At 40.6% G+C, this 24638-nt stretch overlaps 1 protein-coding gene across 2 annotated transcripts in view; it reads left to right on the top strand.

Annotated features, from left to right (window-relative positions):
* Positions 1 to 24638, top strand: part of FANCL (FA complementation group L) — a 298207-nt gene that overhangs the window by 17983 nt on the left and 255586 nt on the right. For both annotated transcript variants that reach the window (XM_032352198.1, XM_032352197.1), the window contains exon 2: positions 2680 to 2714. The gene's annotated coding sequence lies outside the window, so the exon portion shown is untranslated. The remainder of the gene's footprint in view (positions 1 to 2679; positions 2715 to 24638) is intronic.

Here is a 24638-nt window from a genome sequence, read left to right as displayed (position 1 = left end):
AAAAAAAGTCCCCACCATGATATAACTATAGAATACAGCTAAAGAAATTGTCTTTTTAAATAAAGCGATTTGGGGTTTTAAAATGCAGCATCCAGTTTGGGTACAGAGTTCAAGAAAGCTGCTCCCTGTCATGTGGAAATAATTTCTGGTGTACGTAAAAAAATCCGGGATGTGAACAGATTTCAGTCACTCAAAAAAATGTGTCAGAGTCTGGGTTCTAGGCTGAGGCAGTCCCTAAATGAATCTGTAATCTGGAGGGAAAATTCCGTCGCTAAGAAGTGACTCCTATTTCCTGCGTCTCGTAGTTCTGATTTCTTTAGTTGCCATTGAAAGATGAAACTCCACTTATAAATCGAATTGAAAAATACTAGCCTGCATTGGGCATTCCTATCTGAGACCGTGGTTCTTCCAACGAATCATAACATGGGTATTTCTTGAGCACGTCATATTTCTTGGTAAAGAGAGAATAGTCTTTGTGTTCTGAGAAATTAAAATTTTATAAGGAAGAGAGACAAACATGCAGTAGAACAGTTTGATCACGCAAAGATGGAGCCAGGCCCAAGGTGCAACGGCCACCCCGGGCTGGAGAAGCTCTGACCACAGCCGCGGCGCTGGGGCAGCTCTGCTACTGTGTTTGGAAGGATGGACAAAGCTGGCCAGAGAAAGCAAAGGGAAGGGGAACCATCAGCAAAGGCCACGCGTGATTAGGGTCTGATTTTTAAAATGACTGTCCTGGCAGCAGTGTCAAAGATGAAGCGAGAGAGGTGGTCTGGAGGTCAGAAGATCCTTCCAGAGGCTTAAGGGAACTGCGATAGCAAATAATGAGGGTCTGAACATAGAAAATGGCCATGCGGATGGAAAGGAAGGGAAAGTTCGAAATCTCTTTAGGAAATAGACCATAGAAGACATGGTCTTGACTGATCAGGAAGAAGGAGGAAGGAGAGTGAGAGGCTAAGGACAACTGCAATTTCTCCAGTCTGAGAGGGTGCGAGGGTGGAGGGCTGTACTCTAAAGAATGCAGGAGAAAATAAGGCATGGAGATGTGTTCGAAAAAATCAGAATAAGCCATCTGACATGATGCATATTTGAGGTTGTGACAGAATTTGCAAATATATTTTTGTGATCTGAAGGTCCTCACCTATTGAGCTTATCCAAAATCACGAAAATTAGATCATTGAGGAATACGAACCCAAATTTCCTTCATTCTCCTTTCTCTAATGTAAATTATCTACAAGGTAGAGACCAGTAGATGGTGTCAATTTTATTTTATTTTATTTTTATTTTATTCTATTTTTTTTTTTAATTTTATTTGACAGAGATCACAAGTAGGCAGAGAGGTAGGCAGAGGGAGAGGGAGAAGCAGGCTCCCTGATGAGCAGAGAGCCCGATGAGGGGCTCGATCCCAGGACCCTGAAATCACAACTTTAGCCAAAGGCAGATGCTTAACCCACTGAGCCACCCAGGTGCCCCTAGTATCAATTTTAGATACTTATGTCTGGTGAAAATTTCCCCATTTTAGACCTTCCGTTACATAATCAAAAGCATGGCTTCTTCTTGAACACTTTTTTCTTCTCTATATTCCACAACACAATCTGGGCATACTGTATTTTAGAGATTATTGACCTAGAAGGAGAATAAAATAATAATTTGCTAAATACTTAACTTCATTTACCAATTAACGGTGGTGAGTTTTTCATTCGGGATCCTAATTTCAAATTCACTAATTAGAATTCTGATATATTTAAATACACTAGGAAATGTCTTTTTTTTTTTTTTTTTTAAGATTTTATTTACTTGACACAGAGAGAGATACCTAGGGAGGGAACACAAGCAGGGGGAGTGGGGAGGGAGAAACAGGCTTCCCGCTGAGCAGGGAGCCTTATGCAGGGCTGGATCTCATGACTAAGCCACCCAGGCTCCCCAGGAAATTTCATTAGTGAAAGACTTCCTTACCATAAAAAGATGAAAATCTCTCTGATCCTTTGTCACAGTTGCAGTAGTATTTCCTTCTGTGTTTCCAAATCTTCACTGGGACCACCAACAATGCCCCCAAGGTGCACTTGAGTGGCTCAGTTATTTAAACTTCTGACTCTTGGCAGGTCATGATCTTGAGGTTGTGAGATCAAGCCCTGCACTGGGTTCCATGCTCAGTGAGAAACTGGCTTGAGATTTTCTCCCTCTTCTCCTGCCTCCCCCCCACTTATGCATGCATGTGTGTGCGCACGCTTTCTCTCTCTCTCTCTCTTTCTCTCTCTCTCTCATTCTCACTTTAAAAGAAACGAATAAAATCTTGAAAGAAAAAACAAAAACAATGCCCACAAAATGAATCCCTTCTCAAGCAGGACATTCTGAGGCAGAAATCTGTTGTGTCTCTCTGCAGAGCTCCCATTAAATAATTTCTATAGTTTCGGCAATAACTCTTGAATAATGTACTCTAGGATGCTCTATTTCCAGACCTTTAACCTTAGAGACATAGATGAGAAAACTTCATGTCTTTATTATATATTTCTACATTCATGAATAATGAGTTAACTTCCATTAGACTATGCTGTAATCCACAAATAGAATGTTTCCAGTCCAAATATAACCAGATTTTACCTACCTATTATAAGGTAAGGAAGCCATGTGTGCCCTAACAATAAAAAAGCATTGCTTGAATCTGTGTTTTTCAAATTGCAGGTCGTGACCCATCTGTGGATCATGAAATCAATTTGGTGAGTCACAATTAGCATTTTTATAAAATAATATAGAAAACAGTGGAGTAGATAATATGAGAGTGCATTACATTTGTTAAGGGTGTGTGTGGTTTTGTGAAGGTTTCGTATGTACGTACTAGGCCCTAATGTAAATTATATCTTACCAAGAGTCGCATTCAAAGAAATTTGAAAGCCACTGGCTTAAATAACATCATCGATGGATGTTGCTGAGAAATGTCAGGAGTTTGTAGCTCAAATAAGAAGTGAAAATAAATTTTATGAAATGCGAAGACTTATTTTTGTACAACAGCTCTCTGAAAATCCAAGCACTCACTTATTTCAAGCTGTCAAATATCTTACAGAATAATACCTAACAAATAGAATCAAAGGTTTCTCCCATACTGTGTTTTATTACTGAGAATATATAGTCCAACAGCACTAAATGACAGATTCTCACTGGATTGATTTAGCCTTGCTTTTTAGTAGTAATTATGGACAGAAGTCTCATTTAGTTGCATTGATCTTGTATTTAACTTAAGAATAATTTCAGAAGTTGAGATTTAAAACGCACTGTATGAGTCCTTAATCCATGAAAAGGACTTAAAAGATAAGAAAGCAACTGAAAACCTACAAAAGCATATGTTGTCATTATGTATAACCTATGTACACACTCCCAAGTATCATATTAGTATGTACAAACTAAAGGATATTCTATATCTAAAGAATAAATGAAGACCATAAATATGAATCTAATGGTTGTGCTTCACTGTAATTTTATGAGAAGCCTAACTTACAAAACACAATTGATTAATTAAATAAATAAAACACAATTTTATGTTAGTTTATTTATGCAACCAAGATTAAGTTCTATCCATGGAAATAGTGGAAAAGTTTGACCTAATATCACACTACCTAGTTATTTCTCGTTCTGGGATGCCTAACTTATATTTTGGCAAATAAATTTTAAGTCTGTAGTTATCACTGAAAGTACCAGTCATGAGTTTTACCTGAACTTGAAATAGTCCTCTTTTGAGAGAGCTATAGTAAGTGTGAGTTTATATTTTATTTCATTTCTATCATTTCATTCCTTAGGTTCTTTATGGTGTTTTAAAAAATCCATAATATAATTCTATGAGAGTTAACATAATAGACTGTAACAGCTGTTATGGTCTATTGTGTAAATAAGTAATTACAGAATTTACAGACTATCATGTAAATATGTAATTATGGACTTTTTAAAATGTGCATTATTTACTCGATAGTCTATCGTTTACATATGTAATTATGGACTTTAAAACATGTATTATTTACTCAGTCTGTAACAGCTCCTTGGGACAGAGTCGTTCTGGCCTATCGGGTAAACATGTAATTACAGAAAATTTTTAAATATGTATTATTTATCTGATAGTGCTGCTACAGATTATCACATCCATACGTAATCACGGATTTTTTTTAAATGGTTATTATTACTTTGTATAATGCTTCCACAAGTCAACTCAGAGATTTTCGGTTCGTGGATCAGTTATCGAAAACCATGCAGTGATTCCATTGTATTTGATGTTTGCAAAGAATAATGGTTATCTGCAAGTCACCTAAGTGAATTTTCAAGATTCCCAAAGAAGTTAAAGAACTGACCCCAAAAGGAACAAGTCACTTTAAGAGAAAGGATGCTTTTATGATAGTCTCTAGCTTAAGGTTCTAGATTTCATTTTTCCATAGTTAGTGACATTACCATAGTATTTATTATAAAAAGCCAGAACTTTGTAATATATTTGGTTTCTTTAAAGCAGCATATCTGGCGTGCCTTTTATGTTGTTGTCCTCCTTCATATTAAATTATGCACAACTCCTTAGATGACAATTTAAACTACTTGCCAATTTCTGTGGTGTAAATACTCCCACCAACACAGATTTCAAGCCACCAGAGAGATATCACTTAAGTTGGACTCTCACTTCATTACCAAGCCATAATGGCAGATGGGAAACTATTTCAGCCTTTTAGGCCATTTCAAATTTCAGTTATTGACTTGTGGTATCCGAACCTTATCTGTAGTAGCTGCTGAACAAGTCAGACACAAAAGCCCAATGCTAAAGGCACACATCAATATTTAAAACAATAAGTCAATAAGAGACTCTGCTGTGCCCTATTACCTGGTTCAGAAAATGCTACAATCCTGAGTGTGTTACTCAGCATTTTGAAGATGGGAGGACATTGTTTGGGATGTTGAATAGGAAACCAATCTTGGGGTGACTCATTAAAGTAGAAGTGCACCTATGAGAAATCAGTTTGGCAAGAATGTTCTAGAAGCAGTTAAAGTATCAGATGGGTGATTGGGCTGGAGAACTTTAAGATCTATTCTAATCCTATGATGCTATGTTTTGTGATTTAATATATAAGTAAAGGTTAAATATATCCCATTTCAAGAAGCCATTCAGAGTTCCACAGTTGTGTACTAGCAGATTAAATGCCATTTTTAACTGAGTAACAAGTTGTAAGCTCAGCTGGGCAACTCCGGAAGATCAAACTTTGAGAGGAATGCTGTGAAAATGAACTTCAGATACTGAAAATACCAAAACTAAGGATGTTACAGAATGTCTTTTACTTTTGAGTTGTCTTTTATTTTAGTAACAGACTTAATCATTGTTCTGCATTGAAATTTATTGATTTTTTAAAAGATTTATTCATTCGAGAGAGCATGCACCTGGGCACACAATTGGGGGGAGGGTCAGAGGGAGAGCACAAGAAAGAATCCTCAAGCAGAGTCTGCACCTAGCAGAGTGCCAGGAGAGGGGTTCGATCCCAGGAACTTAGATCATGACCTGAGCAGAAACCAAGAGTTGGCAGCTTAACCAACTAAGCCACCCTTGGACCCCCTGAATTTAAATTTAAATTTAAATTTAAATTTGCCTTACTTGTTCCAGTTTTTTTTTTTAATCTAATTGAATACCTATAGAGAAATCCTAAAGATGGGCAGTTTATCCAGTGGTTACTAATTATTTTAAATACCCCTGATTTCAAATTTAGGGGAGAATATACTGATCCCTTTATAGAGCTCAGATCGGTGACATATACATGATAAATTCTCTACACAACAGGTAATCTATACTGTGTGGTCAGTTTAATAGACTGCCAGAGACAGAGATTTCAAGTAATTCCATCCAAAGGGAATGAGCTCTTCTATACATTTGCCGAAGACGCTGGTAAGATTTTGTGTCATTTCAACACTCAAAACACCCTGCGGAAGGCAAGACCTTCCATACACACTAAATTTTAGTTGTGTGGAGGCTTTATCAAGACCTGACGCCACGGGTTGCATACCTTCAGGGAGAGATCATGTTCCCAAATGTTTAAATCCCCATGTAGCACAAAACACAAAATATACATTACATTAGAGTATCACATGGCCAACGACTGACTGGAGCATGCCCGGAAGAGGGCAGGTGCTGCCTGCCAGAGGCTGCAATTTAATATCCTGCTATAAAAGCAATAGGAGGCTCCTGTTCATCTGAAACCTAGAACCTATAATAAAAACAGTGAACAATTCAAAATTGGCACGTTAGTCCCACTGGCTGTTTTTGTGCCAGGATTTTTTTTTTTTTCTTTTAACCAGGCCAAAGCCGCAAACTATGTATGGTACCCTGAAACAACCAAGCTCTTCTTATGTGGAAGGTGGCATTATGGGTAGTGAGGGATTTACTATCTAGAAAATTCTGTTTTCTTTGTTTTAAGGAAGGAAGTATAATACGTGTCCCAATGGCTATTTTGGGAAATCCCTTATTCTGGGTCTATTAAAAGGCTGAACTACATAATTTTGTATAAGTGTAGACTTGCAAGAGTACCAGCGTGAGGCACAGAAATAGGAAAGGTGAGCCAGACTTTATACATGTCCGTTTCATCCAGGTGCTCCTCACTTTAAACAACAAATGCATCCCGAGAGTGAAGTGAAAATAAAATACTTGTAAATTGAATCATATTTTAAATTAACCAGGGATATGGCTACTTAAAGGAGGCTTCGGCTGGTTCCTTAGTAATGTGGATGACCGATTTGCAATTTATCAGTTTATGAAATATGAATTTTCAGATGTCACATTTTAAAGCGGAGTACATACATACATATATTTATATGTGGGTATATATACTTACAACGATATGTCCTTATAAATATTCTAAAAGTCACACAGTTAAAATCGAAATACAGCAAAGACATGAATGTTTAGCTTGATCCATATGGATTTCCTGGGTTTAAAGGAACATATAAAATATTTGCTTGAATAAGGCTGTGTTAGAAAATGAAAAACAAAGGTTTCCAGAATTGCAGTTAGTTATCTGTGAAGTGGGAGTGCCGTGCAGTAAAACTCCGTGTCCACTTGGCTGCAACAATTAATATGGAGCTATTTTCAAGGTGGGATTATGGGCAATGGAACCTCTAGGGATGGGCTGTTTTGCCCATGCGTTAAATCCTCATTTTGTGTGAACTTAATGAAAAGATTGCAATATGTTCTGTCAATGGTTCCTAGAGCATGGAGATGTCTCTTTCTTTTTCCCCTGAGTAAACGGAGTGAGATTTGTGCTGCATTTTATGGATGGAAATGTAAAGAAAGTGTGTGCTTTTTTACTTTGTTTAGAAGTCCTGAAGATAGACTTAAAATCATGTAGGGAAATGCAGTTGGTCTAAGGATGTAATATTGACTGGATGCACAATCAGTGGATTTGTAAACTTTGCTGTGTTTGGGGAAAACCTCTAACATTATAAAATATCGAGAAGAAAGAGTTGAGTTTTTCTATAGCATTTTAAATTAGGCATAGCTATTTTCAACAGAAGCTTGTTGGTTTGCTCTAAAAAAGTTTTTATTTATTATTCTAACTAATTTGAATTCACAAGTGTGGTGTGCTATAGCCAGAATAAAGACTTGCTTTGCACAGAAATGTTCAGAGGCTGTAATACAGTCAAGCATAAGCTTATCTTCTTTCGATAAAAGAGAGACTACTTGAGGATAGCAAATGCACAATATGGATCATCACAAAAAGCCCAGGGTAGAGTGGAAAGGAACAGAGACCAACAGGTGAGGCATTATTGGGTGTACACACCACGAGGTGCCCAGTCAGCCTTCAGGCGACCCAGCCCGTGTGCCATAGGTCCATCAATGAGGAGGGTCTCACTAGAGCTAAACTATGTGTGGACATCTGCCTGAAGCCCAAGGCCACCCAGGGGGCATGCATGTAGTCAGAGTCCTCCCCTCTTTCACCCCTTCCCAGCCCACGGCTTAGACGGGACCAAGCTTGTTTTTCCTCAGTTTTGCCAAAAAACAAATCACCTTGAGATTCCTGCGACCACAGAATATCCAGGGCCTAGCAAACAACTCAGAGGCTCTTCATCATTTGCACCAGTGATCCAGTGATTTCTGTCCTTATGGGGGATCGAGACTCTGAAACTTTGGAATTAAGCAGCTCTTGATTCAGTAGACCAGAGTTCATTTTTGTTTTTAACACCACGGAATTCTTTGGGTAGAAGGAGATCTTAGAGGTAAGTCAAATCCCTTCACTTTAAGGTTGAGAAAGCGAGGGCCCAGAAAACTGACCTGATTTGGCAGACTGTTGGCAGGTGGCCCAGCCGTTGGCAGACCTTCATTCCAAGAGGAAGGAAACAACACAATTAAGCTAAATGTTAGGTGCCATACACGTGTTATCTCATTTCATCCTTGCAAAACCCCTAAGAGGTGCTTATCCTTATCATTCCCATTTAGAGTAAAGTGAGTGAGATATAGAACAGTTGAGTGACTAGTCCCAAATCCTGTATCTTTAGGACAGTTTGCTGAAAAATCTATTCACTGAAATGGCCAGTTTACCCAATGAATTCGGAGAATGGTCAAATTGTTGAATTTACCAAGAATTTATTTCTTTAAACTATTATTTTTACAGTAATTACAATTATCCTTAGTGGTTGAAGGTTTAGTCAACGGTTGGCTTTTACTTTGTCTTCATGGCAACATTTGTTTGGAATTTAAACTTGTCTTAGTTACTGACATAGATCAGATGTGAGGTCCTACCTCCATGGTCTGTTATAAAACTCCTTCTGGGAATTTGCCCTTCCTTTCTCCTGCTTTTAATGGTATCTGCTTTCACCTTGCATCTTCCTGAAAACTAGGATTGAGTCAACATAGCGAAGGGACAAACTTTGTGCATTTGATGACACTTCTAGCAAACTGAGTTGCATGGGATGGTTCAACAGCCCATGATGACATTTCTAAGATTTCATTTTGTTTAGTCTTAGTTTTAGTTTAGGATGATTAGTTTACTATAGCCATTCATGCACTGCAGTCCCACAGCTCATTTGTCAGCCAGACCAGCCAAATGTCTGTTCCTGTTTGTTTCACATCTTTAGCACTTTAAATAAGTAATCCATTTAATTTATCCAGGTAGCAAATCTGTGAATCAAACAGGGGTGAAAGGCAATGGATCCAATTAAATGAGCTGGATGAGAGAAACTCATCTTATCCTCATGCCTCATAGAAGTTCTTGAATTTAGAACAAGCACAATATTATGAAGTGAAAATGACTTTAATTCCTCAAAGTCAGGGACCAATATTTAAGAAAACGTGGAGTACACTAAACTTTCAGAGCCTACCAATGACTGTAAAATGGCTGTGGCAGAAAATAAAAATTAGGAGTTCAAACAAAAACTTTGAATTGGCCTCTCAGCTGCCATGGTTGCCTCATTCAGTGGGATCTGTGATAAACTTTAGAGAAGCTTCATCCAAGGAAGGTGTTGGCAAATCCATGATTTGGTTAATTGGTCATTCCAAGAACTATCTGTCAGGGGAATTGGATTTTGGTGAAGAGATGGTTTTTGGAGAAATAGCAATTCAAGGAATTAGTCTTTCAAAAGGTTGGGGTTTTTTGGCACACTGATAGTCTTCTGATCACTGGATGGTAAAGCATGGAAACTGGTCTGCTGACTCCAAAACTACCATTCTAACCTCCATAGCCTTTCCAATTAACCACATAATTGGGTATAAAGTGGAAAGATTACTTAAGTTCCTTAAAACCAAAGAGAAGAAATATAGACTGAAAATTTTAGACCCCTGAAGAAGTTCCCTTGAAAAGTATTATAAGAAGTATATTAAATCAAATTGCATAGTTGAATTCAATGCAAATCCTGTAGTATAGGTCCCAGTAGTAGAGTGTGATATAGTGATTTTGACTGCTTAGTGAGAAAGTGCTTTCCCTGATACCAAGAACCTTAATTTGAGCAAGACTCAAACATTTATATTCATATCATGTGAATCTGTCTGGCCACAGTTAATTTGAGCATGTCACTTTATTCCCTGTACAGAATATCTAAAGCTTTAAGGCAGATTCAGGGAGCCTTTTCTTCCTGAAACACAAACACTACACAACTCTCATTAACTGGAACTTTCACATCTGCACAGAAGTGAAAATAGAACCTAAAGCTCTGTCCTACCTCGTGTATGTCAAATAGCACAGATTAGAGAACGTGTGCTTGACAATGGCATTTTATTCAGGCTTGAGAGGGAAAGAGTTGGACAAGTCATAAGCCTACATAACTATGCAATAAAAATAATAGTAGTGATATTTAAAAGACACACTAAAGTGAATACTTGATAAACGCAATATTTTGCCTGTTACTCATTTGACTTCACCTCAGTTTGTCACAACCATTGAAAAATATATCTCTACAACTGCAGAGCTAAAACCACTTCTGAGTCCTCTGGAGCCAGAGATGTAATTGGGTGTGTGTTTCCAGGGGTTTGGGCGGGGGGGAGAAAAATTATTATTTGTAGTATTTTCAGGCTGGAAGGGTCTAGGTCAGTTCTGTTTACAGAAATATAATGTGAGCCACATATATATTTTTTGAATTTTCTAGCTACATTTAAAAGGCAGAACAGGTTAAATTACTTTTAATTTATATCTCCTTTAATCCCCAAAGTAACCAAAATATTAACATTTTAACCTTATAATAATATAAAATATTAATGAGCTTTCTACATGATTTGTAGTAAGTCTTCAAAAATCTGGTGTGTATTTTACACTTACAGCACAACTCAGTTTAGACTAACTACATTTTAAGCACTCTATAGCCCCATATGCCTTGTAGTTATTGTACTGGACGGCATGGGTCTAAATCCACAGTCTCCTTTGAAAAGGTGCTTTGAAGATACGGGAATTGGCTAATTCTGTCTGGATTGGACTGTGGTTTGTTTACTGTTGACTCTGAATGTTAGACTACTGGAGGCTAGGGACCAAAAGAGCACAATTACAAGACTTCTGAACTCTGGGCTATAAGGTATACCCCCATTAATAGGCAATTCATTTTGCCAAGTTGTAAAATGTTTGGGCTGTCTCCTGGTTTTCTTTCTTTCTTTCTTTCTTTCTTTTTTTTTTTTAAGATTTTTATTTATTTATTTGACAGAGATCACAAGTAGGCAGAGAGGCAGGCAGAGAGAGGGGGGGAAGCAGGCTCCCTACTGAGAAGAGAGCCTCATTTGGGGCTCGATCCCAGGACCCTGAGATCATGACCTGAGCAGAAGACAGAGGTTTAGCCCACTGAGCCACCCAGGAACCCCATCCCCTAGTTTTCTAAATATTTTCCCTTTTACCTAAAGCCAAGTAGATAAGAAATAAAGGAACATTCCTCTCTGCCCTGTACACCAAGTCCAGTCATCCAGTACTTTACTCTCCAGTCCAATACTTTACTATCCAACTACTGGGTGGTCAGGAACCATCATTCCTGAGTGTGGTTATTTGCCTTATGTTTTGACACATGGGTAGAGGTGTGTGGACTCCGAACCTCTGCCTAGGCAGCTCTCTTCCTAAGACCCTGTGCATAGCACTGCCTGCATCCCCACACCTCCACTACTTGGCTGACTCCTGATTGCTGTGTGGGGCCAACTTTGCTTTCACTTGCCCTTAAGACCCCAATGCCATCCCAAAGACCATCCCATGCTACCTCAAAGACGCAGACCCAATGTTCTCTCGCCAGTTTCCATAGCAAACATTGTGAGCTCTCATGCCACAGTATTTCCGCCGTGGCTCCTACCCCACAGTGTTACCCCATCTGCTTATTGCCCCTTTCTTTCCCCCAACTAGACAGTGAAAAAAGGATCTCTTTTGCCTTTGTAGTTACAGTACCCAATACAGCACAGGTACTTAATTAAAGATGAAATCTCGAACAGTATATAGAAAATAAAATCAAGTTCATTTATTTTGAAGGATAATTTATTTAAAAGTATATGTCTGACATATTTTATAGCAGAAATGAATGTAAAATGCAACAGTTGCCTTTACGTTCCAAGCATTGCATTAGATGTTGAGGCTGTAGGGATGATCCTGAGGGCAGTGAAGAGATAGTGAAGACGAAGGCCTCGCAAAGCTCTCACCTGGGGTCGATACCAAGTAGCTGGGGAAGTTAGTATAAAAGCAGACTCTGGGGACTCCTGGGTGGCTCAGTTGGTTAAGTGTCTGCCTTTGGCTCAGGTCATGATCCCAGGGTCCTGACTGAGTACTGCATTGGGCTCCCCACTCAGCAGGAGTCTGCTTTTCCCTCTACCCCTCTCTCCTGCTCATGGTCTCTCTCTCTCTCTCTCTGAAATAAATAAATAAAATCTTAAAAAAAAAAAGAAGAAGAAGAAGAAGAAGACTCTGATTCTGGTGGTCAGGGATATGGCCTCAGATTCTGCATTCCTAACAAGCTCTCAAGTGCTACTTCTGGTCCAAGGATCCCACTTAAAGTACGAAAAGACTATGGCCTAGAAGTCTGGAGACCTGAAATTTAACTCTGACTCCTATAATGTGGATAGAGGAGTCATTACTCTCAATACTGCCAGATTTGCTTGCTCGACTCTTAAATTGCCTGGGAGAAGAGAGTAGATGAGTTCAGTTATCAATAAACTCTGAAATCCACAATAGCCTTAGTCCGGTCAGCCTGCATAAGATGATTGGGAGTGGAACAGTGACTCTCAGTTTGCGGGGCTCATGAGAATTACCTGGAGCTAATTTCAGAATGTTGACACCCAGAACACCAGCCAAACCTATCACCTTGGAATTGGCATAGGCAGGGGTGCCTGAGTGGCTCAGCGGGTTAAGCCTCTGCCTTCAGCTCAGGTCATGGTCTCAGGGTCCTGGATCGAGCCCAGCATCAGGCTCTCTGCTCAGCAGAGCCTGCTTCCCTTCCCCCCCACCATCACTGCCCCACCCCCACCTGCCTCTCTGCCTACCTGTGATCTCTCTCTGTCAAATAAATAAATAAAATCTTAAAAAAAAAAAAATGGTGCAGACAGCCACCCGGCATCAGTATTTTTAAACTCCCAGTGTTGGAAACTGCTAAAGTGTAACTGGCAGTCTGTGTTGATTATTAACTCAATTGATTGATGTTAATGAGGTCAGAGATAAGACGAGACTCCCCTACCAGATAACTTTATTTTATTCTGTTGGCGGTACTTCCATGCTATCGTTGGTACAAATACTATTTCCAATGCTAAAAAGGCAACACCAACACGGGCCTTGATATGTGCGGTTGTGCACGGAAGAATAACTGTACGGATATCATAAAGAATCATCAGCCAAACTTTCCAGCTTCTGCACTCACCTCCTTGACTCTTGAGATCAAAATGAAAAAGGGATGTTTTTTCCCAATGGCAAAAGAGCAAAACCAGCCTCCTAGAAGCCACTGGATATTTTCACCTTGCTAGTGCAGTCCTGTCCTAGGTTCTTTTTAAATTATTAAATTCGAAAATTTTAAATGAAAAACACTTTAAAACCATACTTTGTCAGTTAAAAAAAAAGTCCTTTATACTTCTTACCACATCTCTTTGGGATAGGTTAAGAGAGAAACATCCAAACTTCTAGTCTATACTTTTAAGATCTCTTGGTTTCAAACCTGTTGGTGTCTTTATTTTTTTTTTTTAAACTGGTTGAAGTAAGAAAGAAAAAAAGAATTAGATTCTTTTATTCAGCTCAAGTAATGAGTTTCTTTGTAGCACAGCAGTAGCATTTGTCACTAAAATCCTGATTTTTTCCCCCCTTTAATTAGTTTTGCTTTGGTCAAAATATGTTGCTCATGATTAAAAAAAAAAAGATTATTTGTTTAACAAATTTACCAATAAATAGCTAAAGAGTACGGCTACAACCAAAACATTCTCTGATTTGAGAGGCAAAAAAATATATGATGTCCTGTTATCTTCAAAGGCCAGAGAACCTGTCTGAGGAGATTAAACTTACATTTTATGAAAAAGATAGCTAAAATTATAAAAAAAAAAAAAAAAAAAAAGCTAAAATAGTAGCTTTAAAGTGTTCAGAGAAGAGAGATCCCTCACTTCCAGCTGGGATGGGCTAATGCAAGGCTACATGGAGAAGGGAAAGATTTTACCTGAACCTTGAAGGATGAGCAGAGATTAGATCATTAGTCTAGAAAAAGAAAATCTATGACCAAGAGCAGAAGAAAGGAAAGCCCAAGATGGGCTTAAAAATAGTAATGAGACAAGTAAAGAGACTAATGAGATAAGAGTATTTGACCTAGATCAGGTGAAAAGTTCCACATCATCCAGGCTTAGATTGAAAGGGTTAAGGGCTATGAACTTAGCAAAAACATCGTTAGGCAAATTGGATTAGTTCTTCTGTTCTCCAGGGACAGGGTAAAGCTGATAAAGGTAAATTGGTATAAGAGTTGACAAAGGTCAATCAGAGAAAGACAATTATCATATGATCTCCCTGATATGAGGAAGTTGAGCGGTTTGGGAGCTAGGGAAGGAAAAAAATGAAACAAGATAGGATCGGGAGGGAGACAAACCATAAGAGACTCTTTTTTTTTTTTTTTTTAAAGATTTTACTTATTTATTTGACAGAGATCACAAGTAGGTAGAAAGGCAGGCAGAGAGAGAGAGGGGGAAGCAGGTTCCCAGCTGAGCAGAGAGCCCGACGCCGGGCTCCATCCCAGTACTCTGGGTTCATGACCCGAGCCAAAGGCAGAGGCTTAACCCACTGAGCCACCCAGGCGCCCCACCATAAGAGAATCTTAACGTCACAAAGGAGACTGAGGGTTGCTGGGGGGGAGCAGGGGTAGGGAGAGGGTGGTTGGATTATGGACATTGGAGAGGGTATGTGTATGGTGAGTGCTGTGGAATGTGTAAGCCTAATGATTTACAGAAATGTACCCCTGGGGCAAATAATGCATTATTTGTTAATAAAAACAATTAATAATTTTTTTAAAAAGTTGACAAAGGTAAGGTGATAAGGGGCCAGACTAGGAATTTTTATTTTTACATTTTCTTCTAGGTAATGGGAAATTGACAAAGACTTCTGTTTACTTACTTGTCTGTTTTAAGTAACATAATAAAAGTCATGTTTTAAGGAGGACAGACTTTAAAGCCATATATAGCACAACTTGGAGTGGAACAGAACTTGAGCTGGAAGAATGGATTCGCAGAGCAATGCAGAGAAGTTGATCTGAACTATAGCAATAGAAAGAGGGAGGTATCAGAGAAATTATGATAAGAAGTAGGACTTGCAGACAAATAAATCTGGGAGGTATCTGGGGTTCCATACATAAACTCCTAGCACTCACTCCACTCTGAAGCCTGCTTGCTGTGACTACCTGTGATCTTTGTCTGTGGTCTGCAGCGTGGCTAGGAGAAGAGGTGTGGTCCCGTAGCGGGACCAGTCAGAAGAGCCAGAGAGCAGAGAGAGACTAGTCCTAGATGCAGCCTGAGACAATTAGAATGGGATGTGGTGGATAAATGCTACAGACTCCTCACCACTCCACTGGAATAATTATTTGTTCTACACTAGCTCTCAGAGTGCCTCAGTGGGATTAAACTTCAATTCCCCAGTAGCAACTTCCTTGATGATGTGCCATTTCTTGTCTTTCTTTTATGCCTAATATTCTTTCCCCACTCCCTCAATAGCATTTCTTGGTATCACTGTCAAATAAACTTGTGGCACAGGCATCCGTACCTTGGTGTCTGCTTGCGGAAGACCTAAATTAACAGTTAAGAAGAAAGCAGCCTTAAAGTTTGGAAGAATAACGCCCCCCTCCCAAAGATGTTCAAGTCCTAATCCCAAGAAAGTGTGAATGTGATACCTTCTGTGGCAAAGGGGACTTTGCAAATGTCCATGGAATGGGGACTAGCCAGATGTGCCCAGTCCAACCACATGGATCCTTACAAGCAGAGAACTGATCCCAACGGTAGTTGGAGGGAGATGTGACCATGGAAGAAAGTCAGAAAGATGCAACATTGCTGGCTTTGAAGATGGAGAAAGGGAGCCAGAAGCCGAGGAATGTCGGTGGCCTGTAGAATGTGGAAAAGGCAAGGAAATGAATTTTCCCCCAGAGCCCTTAGAAAGAAATGCAACCCTATGGACATCTTGATGGTAGCCCAGGGAGACCCAGGTCAGAGTTTCGACCTATAGAACTGAAAGATAATTAATTAGGGTCGTCCTAAGCAAGGAAGTTTGTAGTAAGTTTTAGTAACAGGGATAGAAAATTTATACATTATTTTTAAGTTACAGGCTACCAAAATTTTGAGGGAGTCCTAAAAAGCAGAATAAAACAGAAGACATTGATTTTTTTAAGAGATGCTGTTTTGAATGTTCACTATGTTGAGTTCTGTGTGTGTTCTTGAGAGTATGATATTCTTAGATATTCACAGAATCTCTTGTATATATGTAGTATCATTCTTCAACTAATTATGAGAGGGGAAAGATATTGGATTATTTGTTGTGTTTTGTTTTAACCAGGAAGTTATTGTCATTTAATCAGTTCTATTAAACCGTACATGATGCCTTCGAGAAAATACAATTTTCAAAATGTGTTGGTAATAGGGAAAATGCTGGCAATTGATAATAAAATACCATTGCCAAACACACTCTTTCCGGGGCTCAGTTTCACCTGGGCTATATTTAGAAGTTTTCATTTGGAAAGGATGCTTTCCGTGACAAATGTGTTATATGAGTCTATTCTTTGAATTTAAAAATTTCATTGAGTTGTGGCGACACACACAAGGGCTTGAAATATGAATTCTGACACATTAATTCAGAGCAACTTAAAGTAGCTTTCAGTGCATCGTTCAACATACGTATCCTGGACACACAGTTTTATTTGTGTGTGTAGTTCTTGCTTTCCAAAGCCACACCTTTGGAATATTATGGACATTTTATTATATTCTAACCCTGTAGTTTCATTGGGTTGCTCCATTTTTAGCAGCTCCTGCCTTTTCCCCACTCTGTCCATCCAATCTCTGCAGCCACATCCAATCCTCTCCCCTCCCCACAAAACATGTACAATAGGGACACGATCGAATAGTAAAAGCTCTAAGCCACTGGTGAGCTGCGTTTGGCAACGGAGTTGGGTATGCTGCCTCTATACAGAGTTCTGGGGTGATACCCACACGTCCATCTAACCTTCTTCAAATAAAGCCTACCTACTTTCTGATTCATCTTCTGCCTGGTTCTGGCTTCTATGCTGGTACTCATGGAGCCGGGTGGTGACACAGGGCCAGGCCTGGGTGGCTCAGCAGAGTTCCTCCAGCCTCTTATCCTGATAAGATTCTGCTTCCAGTGGCCCTTCTGCTAACTGGCACAGAGCTTTCTGGTATGTGTGTCTGGCAGCCCCACGATGATGAGCACCTTTGAGTGCTGCATTGAGAGACCTTGTCTTCTCTGGATGCATTCCACTGATTTGAGTTAGACTTGCTTTGTGGCCTTGGTTGTATCCACTGCTGCTTCCTCTGAGGTGAGTAGGTGCAAAAAATGGGGAAAGAATCCTTTCTGCTGCCCCACTTTGTTTTCCACAGCCTCTGAATCATGACAGCAACCCCCACCCCCACACTCCCACTGTAAACAGGAGTGTACCTCCAAGCCACCTTCATTAAATTAAATTCTTAGTTGTTTTTTTAAAAGCCTTATCTATCTGCAGATTGTCAGTGCTTCATGTTTTGCTCTTACTTCTCCCTTGCTCACAATATACCATTCATAATAAAAATAAGCTCTTGCCAAACAAACGTTAAATAACTCACTTTATATGTATACATTACAAGGGTAAAGCCAATCATCATTTAACCTATTATAGATGCAGTTCAATCACTTCAGTGACAGGATAGGACAATGACTGTCCCTGCATTCTCTGGTGGGCAATATCATCCAGTGTCTCAGAGAAGACTCTGCTTAGAGCACATCCTCTAAGTGCAGATATGATACCAGATGCACAGCCCCCCTCCAAAAAAAAAAAAAAGAAAGAAAGAAAGAAAGAAAAAGAAAACAAATTCTTCTAAATATCAAGATAATTTGTAGAAGGGCTATATGGTTACAAAAGCATTTTGACAGGGCTTAAGAAAATGAAATCAGGGTGAAAGCAAGTGCAAAAGACATTGAATTTCAAGTAAGAATGGGTGCAAACACTCTAAAGCCAAAAATAATCTGTGTACCCTGGAGCTTGGGGACCGACCGTCTGCCTCGGCAGATCACAGTCCTATAGCCATGTGTCCCCAAACAACTAAAGAAGACGATTCAAGAGGATTACCTATTGGTGCAACCTTTTAATGCTGACAAATGTGGCTAGTTTCATAGGCAGGTGCCCTCCACAGCTTTTATTTGCAATGGAGTTTTTAATGTAGTTAATGCTATTTTAATTCCATTTCTATGAGGACCCTATTTTCTCAGAGACTTGGTCTTGCAAACCCAGAGTCTGCCAACCATAGTACCTTTCAGGAATGTCATTCTGAGCCATTCTTGTTGAAAATGATCTGTGACGGTGTTTTCCACCCTCTTCCTTCCCCTACCACAATCTTGCCTCTGGTTCCTAACCCCTGATCGATGCTACCCACCCTAAAGTCATCAATGAGCTACTCTTTTCCAAATTTAGTGCCCTTTCCATTCAAGGGAATAATCCTTTGATTTTGAAACTATCAGGCTTCCTTGAGCCCTTCTTAACCTTGATTTTAGAGATATTTAAAAAAAAAAACTCTCATTCTCCTATTTTTATCTCTATAATAATTCTTGAGTTTAAGTACATTTTGGTTTTTTATTTCATTTTAATACATGTTTACCAATTATTCAATTCAGAAACCTCTACCAGAAAGTACTGCTCCTTTTGCGACATAGCTGACAGAAGAATGCTGAGTTTTGAATTAAGTTCCTCATGAAAGAAACAATCTATACAATTCCTAATCTCACATGGGATTGAGAGTATAAACTTTGCAAGCATTTTACATAGTTTTCCCAGCATTCTTGACATACTGATTACAAAATAGTGAAATTAAAGAGTAATCACTGATGACCCCATTCTATCAGGATTCCATCTACCTTGGAATGTTCTAGAAGTTTCAGGAAGGTCAAGGAAGAACAAATACACTAGGGATTTAGTAATGCAAATTTTAGACTGATTTCTAACATACACTGATCACAGATGTGTGCCTCATTGGGGCCTAATATTCACATTTTCCTGTAGGCAAAGTCTAGGCTTAGACTGCCTATAAAGAGCTATTCCTAGCCTCTAAGTTATGAAAATCATCACTGGATGTCTAAATATCATGTGTTAAATTTGACCATCACTCAAATGCACACAGAAGAATAAGAGGGTCAGGGCACTAGCTACTAATGAGAAGGAAGTTGATTTTAAATCTGTAATGTGTATGTTTATATGTACTTTTCCATTTGGCGATAGAGTTTCTAATTGGGTATTTTTGTGTATGTTGCAAAATCTTTAATCAAATAACATTTTGCATCCCCAAATCATATACAGTTATGGTATTGGATTTTCTTTTCTCTACAAAAGGGTTTATTTAACCTCTTTAGTTAAAAATAATTTAAGGCCATGATGAATATTGATTAACCTTGGGAACCAAAGAGTAAACATAAAAACAGTTCCGTACTCTAAGTTCAGGTTTAACAATGTGCTAATAGCCCATAATGAAGATAGCAGCCATCAGTTAATCAACCCATTAAGTTGAGATCAGAAGTGTCAACTCAAGTGCAGTCTACTAATTTACTGACCCTTAATGGGTCAGCAAGATCTATAACCCTAAGACTGATCTTTCTGCTTCTGTTAAAGTCACTTTGGAGGCCAATTCACTTCTTTCCATGATTATGATCTCTGACCTGGTATGGGCAGGAAGTCAACGTAAAATCCATTTATGAGAATGTGCTTAGGGTTACTGAGTAATGGAATCTCAAGCTAACTAGTGGGTTAAGTGTCCGGGTGGAAGCTCTTTGTGGAAACACCAACTTTGTTTTTCTTTTGTCCACACAAGTGTGAAAATAAACATGCGCAATCTTAAGTGAGAACTTCTGACTCCAGTAAGTTCTAGGTTCTTGAGTTAGCTGTGTTTCCACCCACTCTCTTTCCTCTATTACTCTGAGTGAATTTCATTTTTTTTTGAAATGTCAATAGGTTAAAAAGAACTAAGTAGCAAGATGGCAACCTATAGGGCTATGACTGCCCCCATATAATTGCAAAATAAGTATTGCTTTATTAAAGATGTAGTGGGTTGGATAGAAAGTTGCTTTAGTGATCAACAAGCAAAAAGTAGATATAATCTGTCTGATCTGATACATGAGAATCAATTAACCGGGTGCTACTTGCAAGGGGAAGGAGAGAAAAAGTAGGAGAACACCTTCCTCTAGTTGGGCCTTTGAGAGGGTGTAACAAAAATTATGAATAGAAAGTTCATTCACTTGAATCATACCTGTATGGACAAGATAGAATAATTGCTATGATAATACAAGAGGTTTGGGGGTGGGGGGTTTTAAACATCAGAATTTTCCTTCTCAGGGGGTAAAGTGGTTTATTTTACTACTAATTACAATGTCCACTAGCAACCTGTCAGGTGTATGTCAGAGACTCAAAAGGATGTCTGCAAGAGATGCAGCTGGGTTTGGTCCTGATGCCCTGGTCCCCAGCCAAGCTTGTGCGGCTGTTTAAATGCCACCAACTCCAGTCCTGCTCTCACAGTCTCTGGCTGTGGATTTCCCCCCACTAGGACACCAACAAAATATGAGGTATATTGATTGATATATGAACTGAGATTCTGGAAAGGGGAAGCAAGAAAAAAAAGAAAGAAAGAAAGAAAACTACTAAATGCACTAAACATTAAAAAAAAAAGTTTTATTGAAAGAAAAACTGAGATTAACTTGAAGACCTAAAGATTTGTTTTTTGCTCTACAAAGGAAATGTGTCAGTTGCAAGCCGATGATGCTCGAAAGATTCCCGCAAAGGAAACCATCTTTCCTGGGAGAATAGAGAGCCTCCTCTGTTGTTGGTGACATTGCCCCCCTTCTCCCCCCCCCCCCTTGTCGCCTTTGTTTTCCTCCCCGTCATTAGCCAACCTCCCAGTACCACTGTGCCAACCTTAGCACAAAGACACTCTAAAAGCCTCTGTAGGAGCGAGAGAGTTCCATCCTACGTGGGAAAAAGAAGTGAACCCTGGGGCCAAAAAGATGAGGAAAGATTGAGCCTTTGGAAAAGCTCTCACAGACGTGGGTGGCTTTGGCCAGTTCACGTTCAGCCTTTAGAGGTGACCTCTTGCTCAGGTTCTCAACCTTAAGGATGGCCAGGGAGAAGCAAGGAGGGGGTGGACAGAAAGGAGAGAGAAAGGTCGTGGTGATGGAGGGCAGGAAAGAGAGGGCACACAAGTAGGAGGCTGCGAAGGAGGCCGCTAAACCCCGAGGACCGAAGGCGGTGGCCCTTCCCGGGGCTTCGTCTCTCAGTAACCATCCCCGCCCTCCGCACTGGCGCAGCCCTCCGGGTCACTGCCCCGCCCCACCTGCGGGGCTGCGGCGCGCTCAGCCCGGGTCCTGGAAGCGGAGGCGCCAGAGAGCACGCCCCGCGGTCGCCCGCTGGGCTGACCCCGAGAGGCGACAGCCGCACGGAGGGGGGTCCCACTCTCCTCGCCGCTCCGCTGCCCCCACCCCTTCCCCATGGCTGCAGCAGCAGCAGCAGCAGCAAAAGAACAGAGCCACAGCGTCACCGAAATCCACACAGAGCCCAGCTGCGCCGGGGGCAGGGGGAGGGGGCTGGGGCGACTGCAGGGGGAGTGGCGGGGGCGGGGGGGGGGGCCGCCGGGGGCCGGCGGGGGCGGGGTGGCGGCGGGGGCGGCGCGCGTGGCGGCCGCGCCCCGGGCCCGCGGCCGGCGTCACTTACCCGGCCAGGGCGCGGGGGCAGCTCGGCCGACTCCTCGGGGGCCGCGGCGGCTCGGGGCCGGCGGTCCGCGCAGCCCGGGCGCTGCCAAATGTAAACAATCCGCCATGATTTCTTTGTTTAGCTAATTGAACCTGCCGCCGTCTGGAGTCCCAGGCGCTCCCTCTCTCCCTTCTCTCCCCTTCCCCCCCCCCCCCCTTGCGCTCTCTTTTATTTATTTATTTGTCTTCCCCCAGCTCCTCAGTCTTTCCCTCTTTCTTTGGTCTTAGTAGCTGCTTTTAATGGAAGTCGAGGCAGTTGGGTAGTTGGTGCAGGGAGTGCGGTGGTGGTTTTTATAAATACAGGTAAAATAATACCCAAATCTCGGGCTGAGGTGCAATTTCTGAAAGAGGAGGAGGATGTTTCTCTCTTTCCCTCCCTCTCCTTTCCGGTAGCCCCCCCACTTATTAGACTCTCCTCCGTGGAAAGTGCCAGACAAATGTGGCGCAACTTCTCAGTCACCTTTCCTTCCCGCCAAACTCTCTCGTACCCAAGTTCGCAGGCGGATTTTGGACTCTGCAGAAGCGCTAGGTTCTTCGTTTACTTTGAAAACCTCAAGTGTAAGTGATGTCGGACTGCCTAAAGGCGTACAGAATAGTCTCCACCACCCCAGGGGAGGAATAATCATAATACAGAGTGCTCATCGGGGGAGGATGACCTATTGGCGTTGATTCAACTCCTTTAAGAAAACACGGGTAATACTCTCTCTCTCTCTCTCTCTCTCTCTCTCACACACACACACACACACACACACACATACACACACACACACACACACACACACACACACTCTCTCCAAACTAGCACAGTGGAAAGCTTCCAGAAGAGTAGGGCATCTCAGCCTTTCCTTTGTGTAAATTGGTGGTACTTACGTTGCACAAATATTTGGGAGGGGTGGTGGTGTAGACTCTGATGATGTACTATGGGGTTTAAAACTTCGAGGGAATATATAGGTCCTGGCAGGAAGGAGGGCTCAGCACCCCTTTCTTACCGGTTTCTGTGGGTAGAAATGCATTCTATCACCAGTTCTCACTGTAGTTAATGCAGGCATCATTTAAGTTCTGTCCTAGGTGGATTTATGAGGAGACTCCATGTAATCCAGGACAGAAAAAGTCTAGGGTTATGGCTTCATTTATTTAAAAAACTACTCCTTCATTTTCACTTCTATTTATAACCACCATATCAGTGGCACCAAAAATGATTCAGTATTTTAATTCATAGAGACGATTGAAAGGCATCTACATCTTGCATTGAAAATGTCTCTTATCATTAGAATTAATCTCATTAAAAGAAATTAGTGCCTTACCTGTGTTTATTCTGTGGGAGGAGAGCGCTATTGGATAAAGTAATGTCACCCTTAGGAATTTGGACAACTGTTTGCAGGTCACATAATACACTGATTATATGGGTGAAGGGACCACCTGATACCAATCTAAGAGAACTAAACTAATGCGTGTTTGCACTATGTGCCAGTCACTAGTGTTTTTGAACAAATAGGAGTTCAAGCATTCTGATTATATATAAGGAGAAAAGAGAAAGGAATTGTATTGCCAAGCAATGGAAATGACCTCCGTCAAACCCCCTATTTACACATGGCTTTACTCTGTTCCCTCAGAAAAGTTCAACAGAAGTTATGACCCTATTTTTTTTCATACATGAATTATTCCTCTCTCTCCCATGCCAAATTTTACACATTTTCCCAATTCTAAATCAAACTTGATCTTATGAAACCCACTTTGATGTTTACCCTCTCCCAGTGATGGAAACTTCTCCTGGCATCGAATACGACACTTCCGTAGTGCAGAACTGTGTGATAAAGTTCTGCACAGCAGAAGTGTCATATAGGCCTTTGAATAGGGGACTCAGGTACTAAGTACATGGAAGAATCCTTTTTAATTGTTGCACAAAAATTATACTTAAGGAGCCATAGTTTCACTTTTAAAAGTCAGATAAAAAAACACATTTTGCATTAATTAATTAATTATTTTAAAAATTATTTATCTGTTAGAGTGAGCATGCAAATGTGCCAGCAGGAGGAGGGGCAGAGGGAGAGGGAGGCAGAGAAACTCAGGCAGACTCCCTGCTGAGCACAGAGCCCCAAATAGAGCTGCATCTCATGAACCTGAGATCATGACCTGAGCTGAAATCAAGAGTTGGTTGCTGAACTGACTAAGCCACACAGGTACCCTGTTTTCCATTCATTTATTTGAAGACCTGGCCTGCTTATGTAGAATTGCTGATCCATACTGGCATTATTTCTCTAATAGAGTTGAGTTTTGTGTTTTTGTACCATTTTCCTGTCTGTCCTCCGATTGATTTCATTGGCTGCCTGCTATAAACTGAGGTATGCTTTGGAAGTTGGAAGGAGATGGTCAAGTGGAGCACCTCTTGAGTCCGTTCCAAATTCTCACTTTTCTCCTTAACCATGTGTATTAGAAAAACTTGTTCTTCTACCTAGGTGTCTCCTTCCCTCTCACAAGGCTGCCACAGTCACAACACTTTATTTCTGACACTTCTGGTCACCAGATATGTATGGGGTTTTCCCATACCAAGCAATTCTTCCATGACACCAGCTGGGTATTCTAAAATTTTAACTCAATTCTGACACTTTCTACCAGGAGATACTATCAGATCCCATAGGTCGAAGGCTCGTCCCATGAGACTGCCTCTACCCCGTTTCACATGCCCATCACAAGACGTAGGCCCCCTGGTTACCCTTTCCCTCTGACTTGGCTACAAATCGGAGGTTTCCGTGA

The sequence above is a fragment of the Mustela erminea genome, chromosome 7 (assembly GCF_009829155.1).
Source record: "Mustela erminea isolate mMusErm1 chromosome 7, mMusErm1.Pri, whole genome shotgun sequence".
Taxonomy (NCBI): Eukaryota; Metazoa; Chordata; class Mammalia; order Carnivora; family Mustelidae; genus Mustela; species Mustela erminea.
Note: the sequence above shows the minus strand (reverse complement) of the source record. Positions and strands in the feature narration are given on the sequence as shown.